General features: G+C 41.4%; 1 long non-coding RNA gene across 1 annotated transcript in view; it reads right to left on the bottom strand.

The window, feature by feature from the left end:
• The window catches only part of LOC311432285, a 99,878-nt gene extending 78,552 nt beyond the window's left edge, over window positions 1-21,326 (bottom strand). The window contains exon 1 of the long non-coding RNA XR_014689939.1: window positions 21,219-21,326. This is a non-coding gene — a long non-coding RNA (uncharacterized lncRNA). The remainder of the gene's footprint in view (window positions 1-21,218) is intronic.
• Window positions 21,327-27,086: the final 5,760 nt, after the last annotated feature.

Raw genomic sequence — 27,086 nt, 5'->3', positions numbered from 1 at the left:
ACCTTACTCTTATAGCCAAAAAATAAGCAATGATTTAAACTATAAAGTTCTGATTGACACCATACACCTCACTGTATCTGTATCCTGGCTTTGTTTATAGAAGCTTTCTGTACATTAACCAGAACACAGCTGAATTTTCCTTCACAGTTTTCCCTAGCAATATAGTGAGAAGTTAACTACATTTGGTGTTGTTTTTAAACGCAGTGACATTTCACAGAAAGCTGTGCTGTGCTCAGGAATGCTAGGGAGAGGTCAGGGCTTTTTCAAAAACCTATTTAAAAGAATAGCTGAGAAAACAAAAAGAATCGGATACTGTATAATAGCTAATTGAAACGCTGCTTCATTTTACATTTCTCTAATGAGGTGCACTATAACACTAACTGAAATAACATTGGGTAACGGGACTACCTCTATTAATCTACTTATAGAGAAGCTGTTCATTAATTAGGGTGGACAGAGCAATCACAGTGTTGCTGAACAATAGCAGTGCCAACTCACATTGTTGACAAGTACCTAATTAGAAATTAATGGCAGAAAGCTGTGCAAATATACATCCCCTATCTACCAGAGAAGGGCTTATTACAGATGTACATAATGAGAGGATCTAAAACATCCATCTTCAAAATATATTCAGGAATCAGTTTAAAAACCATTAACCCTTCATTACCACCTTATACAATTAGCTCAAAGTAGGAGCCTTGTTAAGACTGTGTCTCATTAGTTCCATTATGACTCTTACAAACTTCAAGACTTTTAGTTACTTGAAGATTATCGTCTTCGTTAAAAGATTTAAATGCAAACAAAAGAATAGCCACACACTCACAAACCCATCAACAAAAAATATCCAAGAGTTTCCCAGGACTCTGACCAAAGCCCACCTGAAAGGAAAATTTTAAGAATTCAGTTTCGCTATAATCCAGTCCAGTACAACTCGTTTAGAAGTCTTATCTTGCCACCTTAGGACTCCAAGCTATATTAATCTCACAAGTAGTTTTACATAACTAGTTATATGTATGCTTAAGTGTCTTTTTTAATTTGAGGAAAGTTAAGCAACCAAAAAAAAAAAGACATTTTCAGTCATTCAACTCATGTAAGGCACAGAAAACACTTACTTGACAGAAACAGCTTATACATCCGGAAATGCTGATGTGCTTAAAAGATTGCAAGAGCAAGGACTTGATAAGAAAGCATATCGCAGAGCATGTCTTATCTTACCACTTTTTTTTTTTTTTTAACTTTTTTTAATAAGAAGCCACATTTATTAATCCCCGTCTCTTAATACTGAACTAGATAATTAGTCCAATGTCTTTCATAACCTACATTAATAAGGCCTAGCATCTCTGTTTGTGCTTTGGGAGAAATTCAATAAACAAAAGGACTAAAACTTCCAAAGACCATTGAGAAATATGTCAAAGGCAATTTGTCTTCCCTCTTACAAACACTTAAGACTGTCTTTCTTTTGATATATCCTTAAGGAGGAGGGAGACTTGATCTCTTCTCTTGTTGGTGCTATTTATAGTGTGTGGGTGTTGCTGGCCTGGAACATGTTCCACTGCTCAACTCTGGGGACTGGGAAGGCATATTTATTCCCCTGATTCCCTTAGGCTTCTCAAACAAGGCAGGGATCTTTGTCTTTCTGAAGCCCTGGATATTGACAAAGCCACAATCTAACTGAAAAGTAGTATTCACTGAAGTTCTCATGTTTTCATGGTAGTCCAAAACACATCTTGCTTGCTCATACTCTTGGTTTACATCTCCTCAGACACCACTAGCAGTCCACACTTGTGGGGAATACAACTTTGACAGTACCTCAATCCTTTTGCCTACTTTCTGTTCTGCAGCAAATACACAGGCTTGTCATAAGCCATCTAGAAGGTCTTGCTGGTCCTTTCACCAAATGGCTGAGGTTGGAAGGAACCTCTGAAGATCATCTCATCCAACCCTTCTGCTGAGCAGGATCACCTAAAGCACATTGCACAAGACGGCATCCAGGCAGGTTTTGAATATCTCCAGAGAAGGAGACTCCACAACCTCTCTGGAAAACCTGCACAAGAGCTCTGTCACCCTCACAGTAAAAAATTAAATGCCCCCTCATTTTCACCTGGAATCCCCTGTGCTTCAGTTTGTACTCATTGCCTCCTGTCCCCTCGCTAGGCACAACTGAAGAGAGATTGGCTCTTTTGGCATCCTCCCCTCAGATATTTATACACATTGTTGAGGTCTCCCTGAGTCTTCTCTTTTCCAGGCTAAACAGTCCCAGCTCTCTCAGCCTGTCCTCATATGACAGGTGCTCCAGTCCTCTAATCACCTTACACCTTAGTAGCCCTCTGAACTCCCTCTTGTAGTTCTATGTCCCTCTTATACTAGGGGGGGCAGAACTGAACACAGTATTCCAAGCATGGCCTTATCAGGGCCGAGTAGAGGGGGAGGATCACCTCTCTTGACCTTCTGGCAACACTCAAGTGCAGCCCAGGATACCATTGGCCTTCTGGGCCACAAGGGCACATTGCTGACCCACAGTCAGACTGCGGTCTACCAAGACTCCGAGGTCTCTCTCTACAGAGCTGCTCTCCGGCAGGTTCATTCCCAGCCTGTAGTGGTGCTTGGGGTTATTCCTCCCTAGGTGCAGGAGCCTGCACTTGCCCTTGTTGAACTTCATGAGGCTCCTCTTGGCCAAACCCTCCAGCCTTTGGAGGACCCTCTGAACAGCAACACAGCCCTGTAGGGTATCAGCTACTCCTCTGAGCTTTGTATCATCAGCAAACTTGCTGAGGGCTCACTCTATTCCATCGTCCAGGTCATTGATGAATAAGCTGAACAAGACTGGACCCAGTACTGACCCATGAGGGACACTGCTAGCTACAGGCCTCCAACTAGACTCCACACCACTGAGCACAACCCTCTGAGTTCTGCCATCCAGCCAAATGCCAATCCACCTTACTGTCCACTCATCTAGGCCATACTTCCTGAGCTTGTCTATGAAGATGTTATGGGAGACAATGTCAAAAGCCTTGATGAAGTCAAAGTAGACCACATCCACTGCTCTCCCCTCATCTATCCAGCTAGCCATCTCATCATAGAAGGATATCAGATTGGTTAAACATGATTTCCTCTTGGTGAACCCATGCTGACTATTTCTGATCACCTTCTTATCCTCCACATGCTTGGAGATGACCTCCAGGATGAGCTGTTCAGTCACCTTTCCAGTGTTGAAGATGAGGCTGATTGGCCTATAGTTGCCTGGGTCTTCCTTCTTGCCCTTTTTGAAGACTGGCATGATATTGGCTCTCTTCCAGTCCTCAGGCACCTCTCCTGTTCTCCATGATCTTTTAAAGATGGGGAGCAGCCTAGCAATAACATCAGCCAGCTCCCTCAGCACCCATGGGTGCATTCCATCAGGGCCCATTGATTTGTGGATGTCAAATTTGCTTAGATGATCTCTGACCCAATCCTCTTTGATCAAGGGAAAGTCCTCCTTTCCCTGAACTTCCTCTCGTCTCCAGCGTCTAAGATTCCTGAGGGCTGGTTTTAGCAATAACAACTGAAGCAAAAAAGGCATTCATCAACCCTGCCATACTCCATATCATTAAAGTAGTCCTTTGTGCCCATTTTTCACATGCAGATTCTTGGATACTGTCTTAAAGTTTCCTTCAGTTTGTGCTCAGTTTCTTAGTCTGGAAAGACTTTTTGCATCTCCAGTTTTCCTTTAAAGATTGTGTTCTTTAGACAGCCTAGTAGGTATCTGATTTCTCACATCCATGAAAAGGGAAATTAAGGCAGTGTCTACAACTCATTAGCTACCCAGACACTTTCAGCACACCTGGTTAAACACCTGGTCTTGCTGTGAACATGCAGCATCTCAAACTAGCGCAAACTTCCAGTTTACTACTTCTAACCTTCAAAAACTTGACCTAGAAATTGAGACTAGCTTTATCTCTTCCCATGTGCACATTTCTTTGAGATAAGGGAATGCCAATACAAAAGCCTTCACTTTAGGGACCTAATATCTTACTCAGAACACATCTTCAATACTGTCTGACTCCTGATCTTTAGCTTTCCTCAATATATTTCCACTGGTTCAACAAACTTTTTTTTTTTTATAGGCAGAAGCAGCCCTAACTCCAAAAGGACAGCACTTGGATTTTGGATTAGATTTTGGAAGTAACAGGGAAAGGCAGGTGGTGGTCTTCATCCATATTTTGGAGGAAACCAAAGCAGCTGCTTCCAGCTCTGTCCTGTGCTACGCAGCTGCTATAATACTCACCTGGATGGTCCTGAACCCTTGCCTTAGGTGCTTGCTTTTCTTTAACCTGAAAGAATGGGCTGGATATCTCCTGTGAGCCTGGCAACCAAACCACTCTGAATTATCTGATCACCACGTACACTGAGTAACTGAAACCCAGATTTTTCTGCTTTTAACTTTTTAAAAGCTTGCAAGAGGAAGACTTGCAGCACTCCAGCATAATCTTAAGACCTTTCTGTACATCAAGTCATTCCACTCTTTCAGGATTTGGCACATCTTTTGTCTGCTGCAGATCACTGTGACCTCCCATCCAGGCACTGTGTCACTTAGTTACAAAAGAATTGATACAGACTTTTCTCCTGCTCTTTGAAACTGAGCTGGGAAAGAAGATAAACCTATATTCTCCTTAATGCCAGAGCTCAGTTTGTTTCAACCTTGAAATTAAAAGACAGAAAGGGTAGTTTGAGGAAGAAAGTCAAATAGAATGCTAACTGTGAATATGCTCTCATCAATTTACATTTTGGTATTAATCTGAACATTTCCCTGTGTTTAAGTGCCATAAAGCTTCACTTCATTATTTGCAGTTAACTGTAACACAGCTAGAAGATAATGATTCCTCACTGTAAATTAGATGCTACTACATGAGTTGTTTCAGATTGGCATCTTGACATTAAAAGATAGTTATATTTTTAGAAATAGCCAGGAAATTTGCTCTTTTACTTTGAAAACAGTAAGCAAAATTTTGCTCTTTCAAAATGCATACATTCATGACTGGCTAAACAAGCCAATTTCCCCATGGACATGCATCATTTATCAAACATCCTGGAGAATCTAATCCTTCAATCCCCGTCATGCAACAGTCCCACTGAGATGGGTAGGGTCAATCTCAGAGCTACAGGATCAGGCCTTTGCATTTGATACAACTTTAACAAGCAAACAAATATTTTGCAGAGTACACTGAATCTACTCTCCTAAAATATCCTTAGCTTCCAATGGTGACCTTTAGATAACCTTGCTGAACTATCCTGACAATTTGAAATTCTAAGAGTGGAGGTTATTGTCAAAATTGCAAGTAGAGATTGTAAAGATGATCTCTCTCTACAATGTGAGTGTGGTATGTTTATCTCAGAAAAAGCTCATCCTAAAGGGCACATCTAGAAGAGCTAAAAAAGTAGAGAAATTAAAAGAAAGGAATTGATGTTCAAAAGAGATAGAGAACAAAAACAAAACAAAACAAAAAAAAGAACATGGGCTGCAGTCAGACAAGTAAAAGTAATGTCATGGGCCACAAAACATATGAAGCCTAGCAGTCCTGCCCCATCCAGTTAGTGCTTGATGGGACCTGTGGCTTGGAGTGAAAGCAGAAGGGGATGGAGTTATGTTCCTTCTTATGCTTAAGCAGCCTGACATCACACCAGAAGCTACCATCAGGAGCTACTTTAAGCAATTTTTTCCCCTCCTTTTTCACAGCCTTCTGTAGGCCCTTGCATCTGTTTATATTAGTATACTTGCATAAGTATTTATGCAGTAAATAGGGATAGAATTGGGAATAATAAATTTTATTTTTTTGTTAAGTCTTGAGGTACTTCTGAAGATGTTATCAGAGAATAGCATAGTTAACTACCCAAGGAGAAAATACTTCACCTAATTAACATCTTTGGATGACCCAGTACTGGTCTTGGACAAAGACCAGCAATATAAACATGGTAAGACTTATGAACACTTCTTTCACAGTATTTAAGGTGAGCAAATTTTCCACACAGGCAACAAAGAACTCTTTGGAAGTCCTTAAGTCTTCAAATTCCTTCAGCAAGCCACTGCCTATGGATCAGATCTGCCACAGGGGTCATGAACAATAGCAATCTGAATGTGAGCCAGCAGCATTCCCTAGCAGCACAGAAGGTGATATAGTAATCCCGGAGTGTTTTTGTCAGAGAGGAAACATTCCTCTTTGCTAAACACAGACTGTTTAGAAGAGTATGCAGTCACAAGCTGCCCAATACATCAGTAAACTGGAATGAGTTCAGCAGAGGGCAGTCAGAATGTTGAGTGCTGGAGCACTGCCTTGTGAGGAGAATTTAAAGAAAAGCTAGTTCAACATGGAAGCAAGGCAGCTTTGGGGACACCTGACATGAGTCCCTCAGTACTTACAAGGCTACCCAATAAACAGAGTAAAGCTCTTCACAGCAGTGCATGGTGAGAAGATAGCAGGCACAAACAGGAATGAGAGGCATACTGAGTGCAAGGAGAAACCCTTTATTCCTAAGGACAGCCAAATACTGAACAAGATCAACTAAGGAGGCTGTGCAGGCTCTGTCCTTGGAGGTTTTCAAGACCAGAAAGCCCTAAGCAACCTGATCTGGTGTCACAGCTCACCCTGCTTGGAGCAGTAAGCTGCACTAGAGACCTCCCAAGGTCCTTCCCAGACTCAAAAATGAGCCTTTTTAACCATAGAAGCCAACATTTCACTTAAGATACACTTATGCACCCTTGTAGGCAGTCCATAGCTTATGGTGAGTTGGGGTGGGGGAGCTGACAGCATTCAGTGCTTATGGCACAGCAGAGCTTCCAGAAGAAAGAAAAAAAAATCACAGGCTTATATTTAGCAAGTGAGCAATGAAGCAAAATGGCATAGCAAATGCTGACGGTAGTGGTGAGGCTGTGGGGGTGGGAAGGGGGCGTGAAAACTGGCAAGAGTTTCAAGAGTGAGTTTTGGTATTTCAGTTCGAGAGGTAAGGACTAGATGCCTGTTACACCCTCTGCAGCAGGTACTGAAATTCCAATGCTGCAGAAATTTAAACACCATCATCTGTTCTTTCTCCCATCTCCCACCCCTGTCTCATTTGAAAAATATTTACAAGGGGATGAAAGGCCACCTTCAGACATGTGACCATAGCTGCATGCTGATGCTTTCTATAAATATGGGTTTGCTGAAGTGCTAAGATACGTTTTACTGCAGTATGGCATTATGGCTTCTGTTTAGCAAAAGCTGTTTCCTTTCTTTTTTCAGACCCCTGCTAACCTTGGCATCTGGCTCTTAGCTACATGACTTTTTTGCCCTGCCTCTCCAAAGCAGAGGAAAGCAAATAATCTCAAGCCCAGCTGTTGCTGTAGACTAGGTCTAGGTAAGTTTAATATAGAACCTGATCAGAATTAATACAGAAGTGATTTAAGAAGTCTGATGATTCCAGTCTATATTTGGGGTGTTTCAAATTGTTGTGTTTAGTCATCATTCACTCAGTGTTTCTGGTTGGATTCACGCAGGGCTCTCTGGTGCATTATTCAAATGGCTTAGACAAAAGGCATTTTTTCTTCCTTTTCTCAACTTTCCCTTTGTACTCATTTCAACTGCCCTGCCATCTTCATGTGTGGTAGGCCCATTTGAAACTTGATTGCCCTTGGATACCAGATATGCATGGCTCTTCAGTGGTGGCTAAAGGCTTGTAGAAATAACTGTTTTTAACTGTTCCCCAAATAAAGTTTTTTCCAGCTGCTCCATATAAAGGAACAATTCCAGTTCACCTTACAGAGAGAAACTTGGTTACTCTAACTGTAGGAAAGGGATTGCACAGACATGTACCAGAGTAATCGTTTGTATTTAATACCAGTAAGCTCAAAACAAAATGCCTGAAACATCTAAAAAAAAAATCTACAGTCAGTTATGCATACAATCAGACAAAATGTTGTTCTGCCTGTTTGCACCATCATCTTTCTCCACTTAGAACTCAAAGTTGATAAAACATGTTCAAGAGTTTTAAGAAAAAGAAAAACCAGACTCAAACCAGAAAACCAAAATTCTGCCTTCCTTTTTTTTCCCTTTGCTGTCACTATGCTATTTTCCTTTGCATTTCTCTCCTTTAAAGTGAAAACAGAACTTGTGCTTAGCTTAGTTTTATTTGTAAAAGGTAAAAGCGTCATGTAATTGTTAATGAGCTTGTTCAATTCACACGCCATGTTCTCAGGAGGCCTAAGCTGATCACCATGAAGATTGAATTAAGACTACACAGAGTTAGGATTCTGGATGTGCCCACCCATGAAATAACCTCACACCAGACCTAGCTGCAAAAATTACTTCTAAATTCTATTTGCGTAGAGGTCTGCTTGCTTTGGCATCTATGCAGATGTGCACTGGTGGTTTGGCTAACATCCAAGCATGGGGTTTTCTTTTTAAAGCATCTTCCCCAAAACATCTGCTTTGGACACTGCTGGAAAGAGGCCTGATGGACCTATGGCATAGCTGTTTTTATGCACTTTCTGAGGGCCAGTGTTCACACCACATTTAATCAAGTTGCAGCTAGAGAGTTCATTCCAAGAGGATACAACTCAAATACATTTTGAGTCATTACACAATATGTGCTGTAAAAGACAAGGATTTAAATCCTTCTCAGGAACTAATGAAGCATTGCAGATAGACATGTGAAAGGAACAACTAGAAGCAACATAAGAAGGTCGTAAGCAAGTGAAGATTTATTCCAGAAGTTTGGAATTATATCAGTGAGAACAGGCTTAGTAATTGGATATCTTAATTCCCTTTCTTCCAGTATTTCATTTGTAAATATGCTATTCTAATGCACAATACTTTTAAAGACACAAGACAAAGGTCTCAAGTAAGCCTGTACAGTTTAACTTCATAGTAGTAAAAAAAAAAAAAAAAAAAAAGAAAAAGAAAAAAACAGTAAAAGATAACTGAAAGAAGAAACCATGAAAACAAAATCAAAAAGGTAGAAACAGGTATACAAATTCAACCTTGAAATAAGATGCATTTTCCTAGCTGTGACGATTAGACATTGAAAGAGCTTATCTGGTAGGTGGCATAAACAGCATAGACTGGAGTCTTTAAAGATTAGATGTCTAAGATAACCTCAATCCAATGTGGGGAAAAAAAAAAATCTAAGGTCCATGGACAAAATTAATAGATCACCAGAACAGTCTCTTCTGAACTTAGAATCCGTGAACATGTAGATATCCTCATATCCCCTCCTCCACTAACCATGCAGGAGACAGTTTCAGACTCAGCAAGGGGCAGGGAGCTTCTCCTGAGTTCTGGAGCATGCTGCCAGACCGGAGCTCACATTAGCCTCCATAACCTCACAGAGGAACCTACCCTTGCACCTACATGCAATTAACAGAAAAGACTTCCCCACTCCACCACTGGATGGATCTATTCGAGGGCTTCTGGATGCATATATTCCATGGCTTTCATGTCATTTCTTGTTTCCTCCCCGCCTCCACCACCCTCCTCTGCTGATACAACCAACTTGCTGAATGCTGGACTGGGTAGGCCAGTACTATGAAAGACTACAAGGAACCTATTTCTCAGGTGTCTGACTATAGATCAAGCTGAATGCCATGCTTAGGAGCAGAGAAAACAAACAAACAAAAAAAACATTTTCCCCAGTTGCTTTAACCTCTGAGTGAAGGGGATTTATTTATTGGCAGAATCCAGCATATGCCACCTCAACAATTTCCCTGCTATTTCAGGAGTCCTACGTTCTGGGAGTGGTCATACTTTTCTCTCTGCCTGCAGCAAGTTTGTTTTCCAGGGACTGAACTGTCCTGGGCTAACAAAAGTCTCTAGACACAGATTAAGTCATCTAAGGGAAACTGGATAGCTTGAAACATAGAACAAATCAGCTCACCTGACTACTGGGTTGTTGTAGCTTAAGCCCTAAAAAACCTTTACAAGCTGCAGGTTTACTCTTCACTATAGCTTTCTTACCAGTCAGAAACAAAGCAAACAAAGCAGCAGAAGGAAAGCATAGTGCTATTCCTATGAATCATTCCCCCGTTCTACTGCATCTCTATTTGTGTTTTACATATGACATTAAGGCCTTTTGAGAGTGTCTAGAATCACAGAGCAAGTGACAATAGTGTCTTAAAGACTCCTGAATATATAAATAACATGTTTCATACAAGTCTTCCCATAGCATACATTTACATAATTTTAGAAAAAGCCCACGACAATTTACCTGCCTCACACTGCTCTTCAAAATGCTAAAAGAAATCTTTTCAACTTTCAAACTTTTGGGAAAATGAGCATGTGAAAGATTAAACATGCTGTGAAGCAACTGTTTTCCTGAAGCTACTGGAGACCTAAAGATATTTTTAACTTTTTCATTCCACCCCCTCTCCCCCTCCCGGCAGTGGTTTGGACAAGTCCTATAGTTAAGTTCAGGTTTTGCATTCACCACAGATGTGGGCAGCCATCACCCCAGGGCTCCATTTTACTTTATTTTCAAGCTATATCCCCCAGCACATCTCCAGGCAAGATAAAGAATTTGGGAAACTCTTTATATATTATTTATATATTATAACTCTTTATATTATAACCAAGTGTTACAACTGACACCCTTCGTTTCAGCAAGGACTGACTATATACAGCAAAATACTTCCGTGTCAATAGTAATAGAAAGCTCTCTAAAACAGAAACCAGTTATTTTGCACCAGTTTTAAGAAGTGTTATGAGAATACTTATGATCTAACCATCTTCAACCCTGGACCATCTCAGTGCCTCAATCTTCAGGCATACATCTACCTCAACTTTCTGTGGCTCTTTAGGTCCTGCAGTCTTTTTACAACAGGATGAAGCCTGGCGTAAGCCATTTTGTCACACTATTTTAGGCTCAGTAGTCTCATGTAAGAGCTCATGAGACGCTTGTCCCTGGACAGAGCCCCACGAGAGAACCTCCTGGCAAGTATAACTAAATACATGGGGTAGGGAAGGAGGACACTGCCACACTGGACAGCCCCCTGCTACTGTGAAGCTCCTATTGTCCCAGAGTCCCTTAGCCAACCATTGGTAAACTTGAACTCTCACCCTCCAAGAACTGGCCAACACTTCACAATAAAGCTACAACATGCCTTTTCTTAACATGTTTTTAAGCCCCTGTTTGTCAAGTTCTTCTACATAGACCTAAACAAAAAAAAAAAAAAAACAAAAAAAACAGAACTTGTGCCACTTCAGTTCCCAAGTCCAGATATATTCACCACAGCCACAGAGAAGCACAACGTGCTTTCTCTTCAAGAGCAACAAACACCATGGCTGCCCACAAAATAAAAATTAAACTTTTATTTAAACAGTGAGGAAAAAAATAAAAACACAGGAAAGGAGCCATGTGGTAAACGTTAATAGGCTTTGCTGCCAGCTGCACAACAGTGGGGCAGGTTAGGGTCCATCAGTTTGTATGCCTACCTTCACCTCTGAACCTTTTCTTGGCCTGTACATATCATCCAGTGGCACAGAGAACTTAAGAAATTTTTGATCACCTCTATCCTCCTGCAGTATAGTTTCAGTTTTTAGGCAAGTGATACCCAGGAGATTGCTGCAAATCCATTTTTACTAATAATACCAGAAAAAAAGAATAGAGCCTCCAGCAATTCAGATATCGTGGCTGTGAGTCAGAAGGAAGATCTACACTGCTCACTTCTGTAGCTTTCCCAAGAAACATTTCCAACTACTTTTCAACTCTCAGGACTGATCAGTCACTGAAAAATACTCAGAGTATCAAACAGTTCTGTATGCCTTTAGTTTTGAAGCAATATAAAAAGTTTCTCACCTTCCTAAAACAGGAGGAATTGCTGCTTAATCACAGAATCACAGAATTTCTAGGTTGGAAGAGACCTCAAGATCATCGAGTCCAACCTCTGACCTAACGCTAGCAGTCCCCACTAAACCATATCCCTAAGCTCTACATCTAAACGTCTTTTAAAGACTTCCAGGGATGGTGACTCCACCACTTCCCTGGGCAGCCTGTTCCAATGCCTCACAACCCTTTCGGTAAATAAGTTCTTCCTAACATCCAACCTAAAACTCCCCTGGCTCAACTTAAGCCCATTCCCCCTCGTCCTGTCACCAGGCACATGGGAGAATAGACCAACCCCCACCTCACTACAGCCTCCCTTGAGGTACCTATAGAGAGCGATAAGGTTGCCCCTGAGCCTCCTCTTCTCCAGGCTGAACAAGCCCAGCTCCCTCAGCCACTCCTCGTAGGGCTTGTTCTCCAGGCCCCTCACCAGCTTCATCACCCTTCTCTGGACCTGCTCAAGCATCTCGATGTCCTTCTTGTAGCGAGGGGCCCAAAACTGAACACAGTACTCGAGCTGTGGCCTCAGAGCCGAGTACAGGGGGATGATCACCTCCCTAGCCCTGCTGGTCACACTGTTTCTGATACAAGCCAGGATGCTGTTGGCCTTCTTGGCCACCTGAGCACACTGCTGGCTCATATTCAGCCGACTATCCACCATCACTCCCAGGTCCTTCTCTGCCAGGCAGCTCTCCAACCACTCCTCTCCCAGCCTGTAGTTCTGCTTGGGGTTATTGCACCCCAGGTGCAGGACCCGGCACTTAGCCTTGTTGAACTTCATGCAGTTGACCTCAGCCCATCGGTGCAGCCTATCCAGATCCTCCTGCAGAGCCTTCCTACCGTCAAGCAGATTGACACATGCACATAGCTTGGTGTCATCTGCAAACTTACTGAGGGTGCACTCAGTGCCCTCATCCAGATCATCAATGAAGATATTAAAGAGGACCGGCCCCAGCACCGAGCCCTGGGGAACACCACTAGTTACTGGCCTCCAACTGTACTTGACTCCATTTACCACAACTCTTTGGGCCTGGCTATCCAGCAAGTTTCTAACCCAACGAAGCGTGCGCCAGTCCAATGATAATGATAATGGTTATTGAGAATTAGTGCAATTAAGTTTTCTTTGGCTCCTACTCATCTGCTGTTATGACCCCAGAAACTGGTCCAGACTGTAGGTAAAGCTTCAGTTTAATCTCTTACCACTTTAACCAGTGATGTGATGCCCATGTCTTATCTCAGGATGGTGTCGTTTGATATATCTTTCTTCCATCCTCAGAGGTTTCCTACTGAGAGCTGTCCTACTTGCTGGACAGGGATTGGGACTTTTTTTTTAATATTTCTTTAATGGTTTTTGAATGGCCACAGCCTGGCTCCCCATGTAGTCTTGACCTGGGTCAGCATATTTGATTCTTTTTTCATCCCTGCAGTAACCAGGGCTCTGACACCGCTGTTCAGTCTCTTCATTGTAACCCCTATCACAGCTCTGCAGCTTCCTTTGCACTTGGAACACTGGAAGTATGAGGTCAAAGACTAGAACAAATAGAGAATTTCAAACCCTGCTACTGACCCTGAAGTTCAGAGGCTGCCTTTGTCAGGCCAGGGGGCACTGCCAGTAATGAGGACAGCCATATCTCCCTGCTACATTGGGCAGGGACTGGCCACATGCTTATAACACAAGTGCTCTTTTTTTCCCCCTCTTCACCTTCTTGTTTCTCTGACTGACCAACTATATTTCAGCCAAATGCTTGATAACATTTTGCAGTTTGCTGTGTTTATCTGTTAAAAGGAGATGCTGAAAGTCCTGGGAATAATGCATCAACCATAATAATCAACACTGGCTACGTTGTCTTTTACATCTCTTTTGGAGGAAGACTCCTGTCTTGCAACAGGTTGAGCATTTGACAGCCTTCCATGGATAAGGAGACCTTTTATACAAGTTATTTAAGCCAGAGTTTAGGAAAAAAATAAGATTTAATACTCATTTGTTTTTTTGAAGTGATTTCATTTAACAATGTAAGGAAGAGAAACAAAACATCAGATATTTTCCAGCAAACTAAGTGACGTTAAGTCACCCTAGTAGTTTTATATGAGCTGTTTCCAGAAAACATTGTCTTCCTTTATATATCTTTAGATTCAAATGAAGGAGTCATCATTAGGCATGACTGTGGCCAAAATATTTACTAATCACAATTTCAAGGTCTCTTCTGGTATGTATTCTCATTTATCACCTCATTTATGAGGTCTGTCCATACCAAACATCTATTTCTTAAGTTTGCTCCTTCTTTTAATCAGTATCAGCTGATAGAGAACCCTCAAACTTCTGTCTAGAAATTGCCTTCTTTCAAGATCATATCCTACAATTTTTGTTGGACTTATTAGCTTCTATAAAGAAAAGTTGCACTACCATTCCATTGCCTCAAGTTCCTGTGTAAAATAATTCAAACTTTGTTTTCCTCCCCTTCATTACCTTCTTCCAACTTCTAATCTTTTCTTTGTGCTCTCTGCTGTCTTCCAGTGCTTATTGCACTCCAGCTCTACTCCTTACTGCTCATACACCTTCTGCAGCCCTCTGGATTTTAGCAACTTCATTCCAACTGTGCATCAGCTAAGTATAGCAGGGAAGAGGCAAGATATATGAATAAAAATCTGTGCTTTGTAAAGCCCTCAGCTACAGAGCTCCCCTTGCACCCTGAAGATGCTTGCAGTCACATACAAGATTGATCAGCAAGTAGGGACTGGAAGGGGAGTAATAACGTCTACTCACCAGCAACAAGCAGGATATTCTGAGAATTTATCACATGTGTGAACACTTATCCAAGGATGTACAAACTGATTTTTTTTCCCCCCCAGGTATTTAACTAATCCAGGCAAAACCCTTGGCTCCCTTTCAAAGGCCATCTTTTGCCAGATTTGCACAGAATCCTCTTAAAGGAATTATGAGTTCCTTTATGCAGGGATGAGGGGAGGAAAATAAAAAACAAGAATGTTTTTTCTTAGCTTGTTCTTTGGCTAACATAATTCTACTATTTCTCAAGTTAATCAAAGTTGACATGAGTAGGACAAATGGGAAGATCTTAACTTGAATAATTACAAACTAGAAAATGGTAAGCAACTGAGAACAATTTAAGAACATTTCTTAAAATGAAAACTGCTATGTAGCACTTACAGCAAGTTCAGTGTCCCAGTATAATTCCTATTATCACTGCTTCAGCAAACAAAGATTTTACCATAGCTAAAACCAAGCAAAACAGCATAACAAAGAGGAAGGTTAACACAATGATAATTTTTGGTCGGTATTACCTTTTAGTATCCTGCTTGGGAGGCACTTTATAATAGAGACAGAAGATCCCTGTGGTTTTCCTCTGCTGCTCTTGTCAACCAGAAAGTAGAGTTTATTCTCCTAATAGAAAGCACAACTGCCTGCTTCAATCTCAGGTGCATTAACAGGGTAAAAAAAAAATGCTTTCAAATGCAGGGGAAAAAGTGATAAATAAAAATGAAGTAGTAAAACCACATAATCATATGCTTTTGTGGCCATTTTTATAGTTGCAGACAGTGCCCTGGAGGGCAGTCACAGAAGTAAATACATTTTTGTATGTCATAGAGGTTATAATACTGCTAACTGAAGCAACAGCATCAGTTTAAGATAAAAGTCATAACAGAATACCTTCAGCTTTTAAAACTCCTATGCACATCTCAAGAATACATGATTCAAGACATCCATACTAGAAAAAACATTCTTCCAATGTACTGAGATTACCGCTGCCAGAAAATTATTTCAATTCCATTTCACTTACAGCTTCTGACAATGTTAGTGACAGCCATGTCACAGAGCATTAGGTAAAATCGTGAGAATTAATTACATGCTATTTGTTTAACTTCTCTTGAGATCTGCCTCTGGTCCTTCTTTTTGACAATTCATTGGCTCACCTCAATCATCTTTTTTTCCACTTGTATTGTGCTACCCAGCCCCACGTGTGCATTAAGCACTTATCTCCTTTTGTTCAAGAAAGAAGAAAATTTAAACAAATGTAAAACCCTTGAAGTGTATATGCTCCATTAAAACGTAATTCTGCTTTTAATCCTGGACCAGAGTCTTGATAGATTCGTTCATATTAAATAGACCTTAGTATAGTAGTTCTTAGAATAGAAGTCTCTGCAGTCTTTCTTCCTGATGAGGCTAATGGAGGAAGATCCTACCTAGCATGAGTAAGGGTATTGATTTCTGTTCCCACTATTTGATTTTACATTATTACAAGCATTCAAAACTATTTTATATCTTCCTTCTCACTTTCTTCTTGTTAGCTACCTTGTCACAGTTTACAGTTACACAGTATTTACAGAATATATTACGGGCAAGCAATAACTACAGAGGACAGAGTTATTTAGGGAGAAGAAAGCCAAAGGAGAGGAAAATGAAAAAGCTATTCTTCTTGATTGTTAGAACACAGCTGTTTGTCTCAAATATTACTGCTGCCATGCCAGTCTATTTCTGTCTTTGACTGTCAGACCCCATATACAGCTTCAACAGTTACCTAGTGATAAGCTGCAACATTGGTATGGCATTGCAGTACATTAGTACAATTTGCTATGGATGCAATACTCAAAAAAAAAAAAAAACAAAAAAAAAAAAACCACAAACAAACAAGCATCATTGAAAAATTGTCAATGCACCATGTGCCTGTTTTAAAAAAATGCTCAGGTATCTACCAGCATATCTCAGGCCCACTGGTTCAGTTCCCACTTCTCAGAAAGAAATCTAGCCCCTGTGAGACCAGACAAGCCATAAACATTCAGCCAAGACAGAGTTTTCTGATGCATAGCATAATATGTAGTACTTAATGGCTTTAAGCACTGCACTGTCTTTTTTTAAATTGCTTCTGTTCTTTGTATGAAGGCATGATATGACTTTGCAAGAAGCCTTATTGTCTAGTGACCTGCAATGCCCAAGCCTCCCCCTTTGTATTGGTCAGCCATGAGGGGGGAGTCACCAGCAAATGGTGACTCCTTCCCCTCTTGAACCAGAGCTGCACTCAGAGCAACCTCACACAATAGATCTCACTTTTGCGGCTTAGATCCCCAGGGTGTTTGCTCTGGGCTTATCAACAAGAAGAGGCCCCAGGTGTCCCCAGCCAGCCAAGCACTGTTCTCTTCCCATGATTTTCTGCCATCCAGATAAGACAGTTGTTCCTCTTAAGGGTTGCATACTAACAGTCAGGACAGCATCTTGCCTGTAGCACAGGCATCTGCTCCCATTGCTGCAGGAGCCACACATCAACAGAGCCCCACTCATCTCTGCCAACTCTGACACTGCACCAACTGCTGCCTGCCTAAACCAAATAAATCATGGGGTCAGACAACTCCCACAAACACTCTCAATGAGTGCTGAAAGCAATGGGGACAGCAGAGAACTGATTTTTTGCATTTGTCATCCCTGCACTTGCACCAGCCTTGACTGCTGCCTCATCATACTCTGTCCTGCAGAGAAACATGTTCCCAGGGAGATCAAGCTGTGCCTTCTGCCGAGGACAAAAGGCACATAGGATGACCAGACTGATTGCCACACAGATTTTCTTTCAATTTTTTTTTTCCCAGAAATACAATGTGTTTTCATTATAACCAACACATATAGTGGAGGTCTGATTAAGCCAGCAGCCCAAGCACCTTGTGATGGTTCTTCTGCTCAGCTGCCCCATGACATCTCAGGTACTGACCAGGAGCTGTCCATGCTTTGCTGCCCAACAGATGAGTGTGAGAGAGACATTTCACCTGTCCCAGGATGGTAAGCCTTACTGGTAGGCTGGAGTTTTTAAAGCTCCTTTGCAATAGTCACCTGAACACAGAAACACAAAATGCTGCTTTCTCTCTGGACAGGAGATGGCAAAAGGAAGGTGAAAGAAGAAAAAAGAAGATTAACTGTGATCTTGCCAGAAGAAAGCCACCTGGATTTAAATCCCATCACTAATACCTATCCTGTAATTTATAAGCTTTCAACTGATGTGATGCATGTAGAAGCAACAATATATCCCAATGCATCAGAGTGCCTGCAGGTCCACACTGTAGTGCTTTGGATGTGAACAGCAAGAATTGCTGGCAGGATAACACATGAATGAGGACAAATGACTCCATAAACAGACTCCCTAGGCATTGAGATCCACAGCCCCACTGTGATAGTCATCCACAAAACTACATACTTTTCTACATAAGAATCATAACAGAGTCCATAATTATTTATTGCCACATGCCAGTCTCTAAGAGAATTAAAGGTAAAGTGTGTTCAGCAGCACTGCAACTGGTCTGCACATACAGAACCAAAGACAGCTGCACCACCATAGCCTGTGAATCAGGCCACTTTTGAGCTAGAGGCTACAAATAAGACAAGCGTAGGATCACCTAAAGCAACTCTGAAAACCATGAAAATAAAAAAAAAAAAAAAAAAACCACGCAATAATATCTGCTAGAAGCAACAGATTGTCTGTTTTGGGTCAGGATAATTTAAGTAATAATTGCATTTTGAGCAAAGTCTGACAGGTGATAAAGGAAAAAATAAATCATAACTGACTGAACTTGGTCAGCAGCACTAGGAAACTTCCCTAATGGAGAGGGAAAAGGGGAAACAGCTGCCACCTCCTCCTCTAATAAAGAAGGATTTGAATTCTTTATTGCAGCCTGTTCAAAATGCTATCCTTCTTGAAGACAGCATTACACAAACTTTATGTAAACCTATTTTCTACTGGATTCATCTATCTTGATAAGAACTCCCTTCCCTTCTGTGGCTCCACGTGAAACCTCAGCTCCCATCCATTCCCTCTGCAAACACTCACAGCCAGCATTACACCAGACATCGAACAGCTGCCCACCTTTAATTGCTGCCAGCAACCATCAGGACAGGGAAGAGGGAAGTGCACATTCATCAAGCTGCATCCAGCAATGCAAGGCAGGTAACTGTTGGCTGGCCAGGGTCCCACATGCCTCCTCCCTTCCCCCAGGAGGCTGCTGGAGATGTACTCTGGTGAGCACCTTCGTATTTTTTCCCCAAACAGTAAGAAGTTGGTCATGGCTCACCTGGACACCAAATTATGTTGCATTAACTTTTCTTTAGAAAAGGCATGCAGCTCTAGAGAGGAGGGGGAAGGCATTCCTCCTCTCACAGGGTCAGGCTGTGAATGAAAGGTACATTTGAACAGCTTGAGCACTAATTCAGGAAGGTCTGCAGAACGGTAAGTTGTTGTAAACACATACAAAGATGGATAGATTTCAGCGTGACATACAACTTCTCTTTCAGTTACCTTAGATATCGAACCCTTCATCTGAAAATGAACTCAGCACACAATTCACAGACAAATCCCCAGGGTGATATTTAAGGGCAGGAAGTATAAATAATGCATAAGAATAACAGCTGGAGTCTCTGGCTGGCATGGGGTGATTCAAGTTTCATGTCCTCAGACTCTGAATTTGGCCTGCAGAATCTTATTGCAAGTTCTGCGCTGAGGTATTTGTGACACTTCACTGCCACCAAGAGCTTCCAAACCCATATTGTGCCTTTTTTTTTTTTCCCCTCATACAAGCCTTTCCCCTGACTTCAGGGGAGAAGACACTGAAAATAACAATGAAAAAATGCTATTTTGTTTAGAGACATTCTTTCCCCATGTCACTGCAAGTTTTCCTTTCCCAGCTTGTTATAATAATTCATTACATGGGGAAGGAAGTATCTCACTTCTAGGGCTTCCTGTGCTTGTTTAATGTCAGTGACTCTTATTGCTGATACAAAGATCTTTATGATTAAAGTGAATCAGAAGTTCAAGAAACAGGGATAAAGAACATATGATATTGTTTGTTCAGGAGCAGAGGGATCATTACCAAGAACAGATTGTAGTAATAAAAGCCAGAAGACAAAAAGAGGAAGTCTGTACTGAAGCATATCAGGATGGTCAGTAGCAACCCATACCCAAAGGCATTTCATGAAGTGGAGGCCTATTGCAGACTGCAAAGTCCTTGATGAACTCTCATCCTAAGCACATATCCAACAGTTTTTGAGACACTGTCATCTTTTATGCAGAGCCACAGCACTCTTGCATTCCCACCCACTACACAGCCCTGATGTTTCACATGTGAGAAAAAGGAGCTGAAGCTGTCCCATAAGGTCTGGTCACTCAACCTGCCCATGCTCCCTCCAAGTCATGACATAGGCAACTTAAGAGACAAGCAAGTGACAAAGCACTATAGTTTCAAAAAAAACAAGCCCTTCCAAAAATACTAATTTTGCTTTTTCTTTCCTAGGAGCATATGCTTATTATTTGGTAAGATTAAAAGTGAAATGCTCAGCAAAGTTATCAGCTATGATGGTATCTGCATTTACAGCATTAAAAACAAAATTGTTCTTTCTAATCTTTTATTTTGAATATGTGACTAGTGATATTTCAAATAGGTAAGTACTGCTTTATTAAAAAAAACAGTAGGCTTTTGGGATTCTTAATATTTGTTTCTATAATTACTGCTAACACGGGAACACTAAAATAAAAATAAAATAAAACCCACTCTCTAGTATAAAACATTGTTTCCTGGGGAAATTTCCAGTGACTTTGAAACCTTGCATTACAGGACACAGTAAGTCACTTAGCTAGACCCTAATTACACATTTCCAGACCATGTAGCAAACATTTAGATGATAATTTCCTTCTATGACTTTTCCTTATTTGATTAATTCATAATGACTGAATCAGAATTTCCTCCTTGCTTAAGCTTGAGATAAACCTTATTTCTGCAGCTTAGAGATGAGGATAATTCAGATAACTTCGCATTTCTGATGTTTTATAACCATAACAAGAGAAACAAACTTTGTATGTTGTTTACTTAATTAACCAGATGTCAAGTAGTTATTAGTCGTGGAATGGATAACAGTAACAAGTTACAAAATATGTAAAAATATCATCATAAACTATGTAAAAATAACACAATTATTAATCAAACACTGTAGAACAATGCCTGAAGACAAGCATCTCATAGAAGGCCACTGTTCTAGCAACATACAAATTCAGTCCTTATCTACAAGGAGTTGTTTAGTCTTTAAATATATTAGACTAGCAGAAGAAGAGGATAAAATTTATGATTAAATAAGATGTAAGTATAACAAGCAGAATTACAACATTCATACTTTTGTCTTTTTTTCCCTTTTAAGCCTTTGGTCCAGGACTTTGGAAAACACTATCTAAATACAGAAGAAAACCTGGTGAAGAACAGGAAAATAAGGAGAACAGACAGAATAAGAGGGGAATTAGCCTAGTTCACAAAAAGAAAGAGGAGTGTCTCAAAAAATAGCCCATTCCCACAAGGCAGAACAGCCCCCACAACCACAGCAGATGTTCTGAGCCTGCTACCAGCAACCACAGTACCTTTTCCTGGCACTCTCTACTTCCCAGTCCTCAGGGTACAACTTCTTCCTGGATTATCCCCAGACTGTACCAGCCAACATAGCTAAAATAGAAAACGTGGCCCACAACTTCTAAATGTCTCACCAAGGTTGCATTCTGCTCTCTTGTAGCTTAGGGTGGTAAGGAAATGAGTGGTCCCAGCTGGAGTTTGTAGCCTCACCAATGGTATGTGAAGTAGCACAAATTGTTTTCCCATCCTTCACAAGTGGGAAGAGAGCTCATCATGTTATTAAGTGAAATATGCTGAATAACTTGGTAGAGTCTTATTTAAAGATACATAAATGTTGCAACAACTAAGACAAGCTATGCTTAGTTAATATAAATGTATATAACATCCTTGTGAGGTTCTATATTTTTCTTCTTCAATATTCTGATTGATAAGCTGGTGGAGTGTGAGCGTATTAGGGGTCACTATCTAGTCCAAAAGGGGCAAATGAGTGTAGACACGTGTGCACGTAGAGAGATGGATAGTACAGTAGATGCAGTTATAGCTAGTTGAAAACACTGTGGGAAAAGAAATGTTAGCTTTGAGCTCCAAAGTGTTATTCTTTCACTTTCTGGCTGGGAGTAGGAAGCAGTTTGATAATTTTTAGAGCTCTAATTAAGAATAAAAAATAATAAAATAATAATAAAAATAAATAAAATAAAAAAGAGGCTGTGTAGCCATTTAGGTATCTAAATGGTAGGTACCATTTAGCCATCCATACATAAGGTAAAGCTAAAATCATTTATCTTGGGTACCAACAAGCTGTAAAGCAGCATGAGCTCTTTGGGTTTCCTCAGTGCATGGATACCATGCTTGAATGGTGTTCTTATACCTGTGACTTTATCTAGTAACAAAATTAGAGTGATGTTTCCCAAGGGACACATCTACATACTCCTTTAAGATCTCACATGGTCTCCCCAGAGCAGTGGGGAGTGTCTGTGACAGACTGCAGTCACAAGCAGGACACCCCTAGAAATAGCAATAGTAAAAACACGAAGGGAAAAAACAGAGTTGGAGCTGGGAGGAGAAAGTGCCCGAGGTGGCAGCAGGCATGGCTCAGGGAGGCAGGTCAATGCAATATACATGATGTGAGAAAGAATTTAGGCTTCATGTGGCCATTGCTCTTCTGAGGAAGCTCTAATTGTCACATAAACCACTGAGGCTTCCCTAAGGCTGAAATTACACCCTCAGAAGGTTTTTACTTGCTGATAATGGGCTGTGTCTTTGTCTGCTGTAAATCTGTGTGACTCTGAAAATGCCAAGGTAGTTACGCTGATTTAAACCAGCTGAGTAGCTGGCCCTGAACACTATTCAAACACTGACCACAGAGGTGTCCTCTGCTTGATAGATTTACAGGCATTCTCTGCTGCTAACCTGGATTGGATTTGTCCTTACTATTCACTGCTTTGTACTGGCATTTTGAGTCTGGAGCTGGCATAGCCATGCCTCTGTTATGCAGCTGGCATGCTTGTTCTGGCCCAGAGCACCTTGCTCATCCTTTTGCCATGCAGCGAGGTAGGGTGTTTCACACCAATCCCCAGTCAGGATGTGGCCAAGGTGGGCACTCATTCCCTGCCTCCCTCCTTGATGCTGCTCCTCTAGAACCCCCAGCCTCCTCAGGAGCATCCCTGACTGGATGGGTTTGGTGGTTTGGTCAATGCTGTGGTGGGAGTTGAAGGGCTTGTGGGTCCACATGCACCACTCCCCAGTACCTGTGTCCCAGCCCAGTCTGGCCATTAGAGAGCATCAGAGAAAGCATTAGTTGCTCCCTGGTAAATTACAGTTTTTCCTGGCTATTTTTGTCTCTGTGCAAAGCCAACTTGGCACCATGTCTCTGTGATGTCTATTTACATAATTACGACTGGCTTCTGCTCTAACCCCCCACCTAAGGAGTCCCAGGATTTTTCACATGGATGAAGAGGGATGAAACATGCACACTGCTTTTGAAATCTGTCTCTGAAAATTTCTCTGAGCAGCAAGCACAGATTACATCTCACAAACAGCCACCTTTTTTCAATCCAGATTTTCAGATTTGTTATTTCTAATTATTTATAGAAATGCCCTTTCCCTCTGATCTATAATCTTCTCAAACCTTAGTGCTTTCTTGCTGTGAAAAATGATTCACGCAGGGCCGCGTGTATTGTGTTAGCTGTGTGTTTGTTCATTGCCATACAGTGGCTGATCCAGAGAACTGAATCTGAAAGAGATTTCTGGGGAAGGGTCCCATCTGGAGCACTGCCAGTGGCCTCACCCAGTCTCCAAATATTTGGGATACTACTGAAATTAACTTGAAGTGCCAGCAGAATTCTGCCGCAGAATTCTGTCGCAGAATTCTTCCGCAGAATTCTGCTGCAGAATTCTGTCGCAGAATTCTGCCGCAGTATAAGTAAATGTTTTTACACATTTTCTATCAAATATTTATAGCATCTACTTTCTCCTCATTGACAGATTTTGCAACAGACGTTTTAATGAGTTCACTCTCACGGAAGATTAGCTCTTTTAATTTACAGACTTAATTCTAGTGCTGGATGAACCCACACAGATTTGAGCAGGTAGTCAAAATGAGAATTGGAGTTTGTATGTTTACGTGAACTTTGATCAAATTGGTCTAGTCCTTGCAGGCAGCCAGAAGGTTTCCCATGGGGATGGGGTCAAGTTCCTGCCAACACTCTGGAGGTGCAAAGGAAAACAAATTCTCAAGAAGGGACTTGAGCCCAATTTTGATAAGCTGAAATACCTTAATTCATATCTGGTTCACTACAGGATCAGAGCAGTCTGCAGACAGTCAGAAAAAATGTGCATAGCCTACAGAGTGTCCTTTTCCCCATTTCACCAAAATGTGGTTGCTGCATTCAGGAGCCAAGCGACAGAATTTTGTGGCAGAATTCTGTCCCAGAATATTCTGTCCCAGAATGCTCTGTCCCAGAATTCTCCTCTTTATGGTTAAAAAGTATTTGTAATTTCCACAAGACGTCTTCTGCAGAGGAAGTTCTATGGTGCACAGCATATCCAAGCCACAGTTGGGATCTCAAGCTCTCCTCTCAGTTTGACTGGCTCATAAAGTTGGCAGTATGCATAAAGTTGTTAAACAATCCTTTCCACACTCTTCAGCCCTAATGTCTAATCTGTGGTGCTTTGCAAAGAAGTTTCTGTGCTTGCAGGGATACGTTAAAGTAGTTTTGTGGCAATGCAATGTAGTTTTGGAAGTTGTCTTGCCCTTTTATACATCTGTAACCTCCTTTCTGCATACAGAGGAGGATCTGTGAAGCTTGACATTACAAATCTGTTATGCAGAATATAAACCCCACAAAGTTAAGGTAGTTGTTCATCTTGGAGGGGGTACGTTTGAATCCAAAACTCATATTTAGGACAGAAGCAAGGTATTAAGCTCTTTATGTTAATAGGAACGTGAGTCTTTCTGCCTGGAACACTATTCAACAGAGCAGTCAACCATTTCTTTAGCTTTGAAGATGCTGAAATGGACCCTGGGTTAAAAAGAACCGGTTCCTAGCCTGTCTCTAAAGATAGTTGTATAGTGTTAAAATGTGAGTTTCCTTTCTGGTACGTGAACATTCAGGGAGACTCAACCTCCCTCCTCAGTTGACCTCAGTGCTGCCTAGTCTTAAGATTTTCAGTACTCAGTTGCATACCCCAGACTCTCGTGTTTTGAGAGGGATTGTACTCCCCTTACCTAATATGGGAATCCCGTTTTTGTGCCTCAAGGGTCAATGGTGTAAGGCACTTAGAAATCATTGCGGATTGTGGTTGTTGTCAATTGCCACGTAAATTAAGGCCATGCAAGTACCTTCTACTCTTTCATCTTCCCTTTCATTGTTGTCTGGTTACTACTCAATATTACACATTTGGTGAGATGTCCTAAAAAAACATTACATCTTAATGTTAACAACTCTTGTTTTTTCTTTCTCTAGGTCTGCCAGTAGCTGACAAGGTAGAAAGATGACCTTTTCTCTTTCATTCTTGTGAAGTTAGAGGCAGTGCCCTTTTAAACTGTGACTGAGGCTCTGCGATGGTGCAAGTCTATCCTACTCCTTCAAATTCAGTGATGCAGCCGGAGTTTTCAGTAATGAACTTTCAAGGATTCAACCACTTTAAAGCTTTTGGACAGTGGCAATTATCTGAAAACATTCCTACAGGTTTATCTTCTTCATTTACATTTGTTTGCTCTCTCCATCTCATTCAAAGCAGTCAGGACTGGTTTGCTTCCCTCTTCTCTGGAAATTTGCACTAGGAACCATTGTTAGAATCAGAATCCTGATCTGAGAGCATGATGAAAAATGTTGCACCCAACTTGGACATTGAAGAGGAAAATGTTCATGTATACGTCAGTATGGTACTCAAACAGCTGCTTACACCTTTTAACTTTTAAACCTGAGAAGCAACAGGTAGTTTCTACGTTGACCTCGGGGATAGTGTACTCTTCTGTACTTTGCTTCTATACAAACAGCTCAAAAATTTTAAGTCATGTTGTCAGTCATACCACCAAACAACCTTGCACGGCATTACATGTTCCCCCCCAGATAGATCTTGCCATGAATGCGAGACCAGACAAGGAAATAATGCCGGCACATAAAACTAACTTGTAAATACATCCCTTTTTGGCATTTTTTTGTTTTGTTTTGACGCTTTGTGGGGCTTAGCTGTACTTCAGTGAGAAGAATGTCTTCTGGTGTGAGCTGAAATTATTCCTCTATGCCACAATGTCCCTTTATTTATTTATTTATTTATTTATTGGGGGGGGGGGGGGTGGGGAGGGGAGAGGGGGGTGTTGAAAATTCCTTGTGGACACCTGAAGGAGTTGCAAAATAATAAAATTTAGGTGAAGGAAAAGTTCCTTCTCTTATTTTTTGTTGTTGTTGTTTTTCTTTTCCATCTGGTCATAAAATGAAGGTCCCATTTTCTGGCTTTTGGCAGTTTGCAAGCATGCTGGAACCATTCACATTACGTAGACTGTATTTGTCTGAAATGATAATATCATACCTACAGTCTGCTGCAGGCTCAAAAGCAGCCTATGCCTCCTGGACTGTTTTATGCCTTTGCTTTTGTTACTACATCCTTGTAAGCCTTCAACAGAGAAATTAAATTACCCTATACAGAAGAAACACCATCCAGAAGAAACTTCAGGTGGTAGGGCCTGAATTTTCACTGAAACCAAAGGCAGGTATCTTACTGACATGAAGAAAGGGGCTTTAATCTATCCTCGTTTGTTTACTGATGAAGGAGCGTGAAAGAGATGCATGTCTTTGTCTCTGAAGAGGAGGTGAAGGAACAGCTAGTGCTAGGAACACAAAATTCAGTTATACCGAACTAACAGGTGGTTGTATCCCAGCTTGGAGACCGCAACACAGAATCACCTAGGTTGGAGGAGACCTCCAAGATCACATAGTCCAACCTCTGATGTAACACTAACAGGTCCTCCACTAAGCCGTATCCCTAAGCTCTACACCTAAACATCTTTTAAAGACCTCCAGGGATGGTGACTTGACCACTCCCCTGGGCAGCCCGTTCCAATGCCTAACAACCCTTTTGGTGAAGAAGTTCTTCCTAATACCCAACCTAAACTTCCCCTGGTGCAACTTTATCCCATTCCCCCTCATCCTATCACCAGGCACATGTGAGAATAGACCAATCCCCACCTCGCTACAGCCTCCTTTAAGGTATCTGTAGAGTGCGATAAGGTCACCCCTGAGCCTCCTCTTCTCCAGACCGAACAATCCCATCTCCCTCAGCTGCTCCTTGTAAGACTTGTTCTCCAGATCCCTCACCAGCTTTGTTGCCCTTCCCTGGATTCACTGGAGCCCCTCAATATCCTTCTTGTAGCGAGG

Source organism: Aythya ferina, assembly GCF_964211825.1.
Source record: "Aythya ferina genome assembly, chromosome: 2".
In the NCBI taxonomy this organism is placed as follows: domain Eukaryota; kingdom Metazoa; phylum Chordata; class Aves; order Anseriformes; family Anatidae; genus Aythya; species Aythya ferina.
This window is presented reverse-complemented; position numbering and strand designations above follow the sequence as displayed.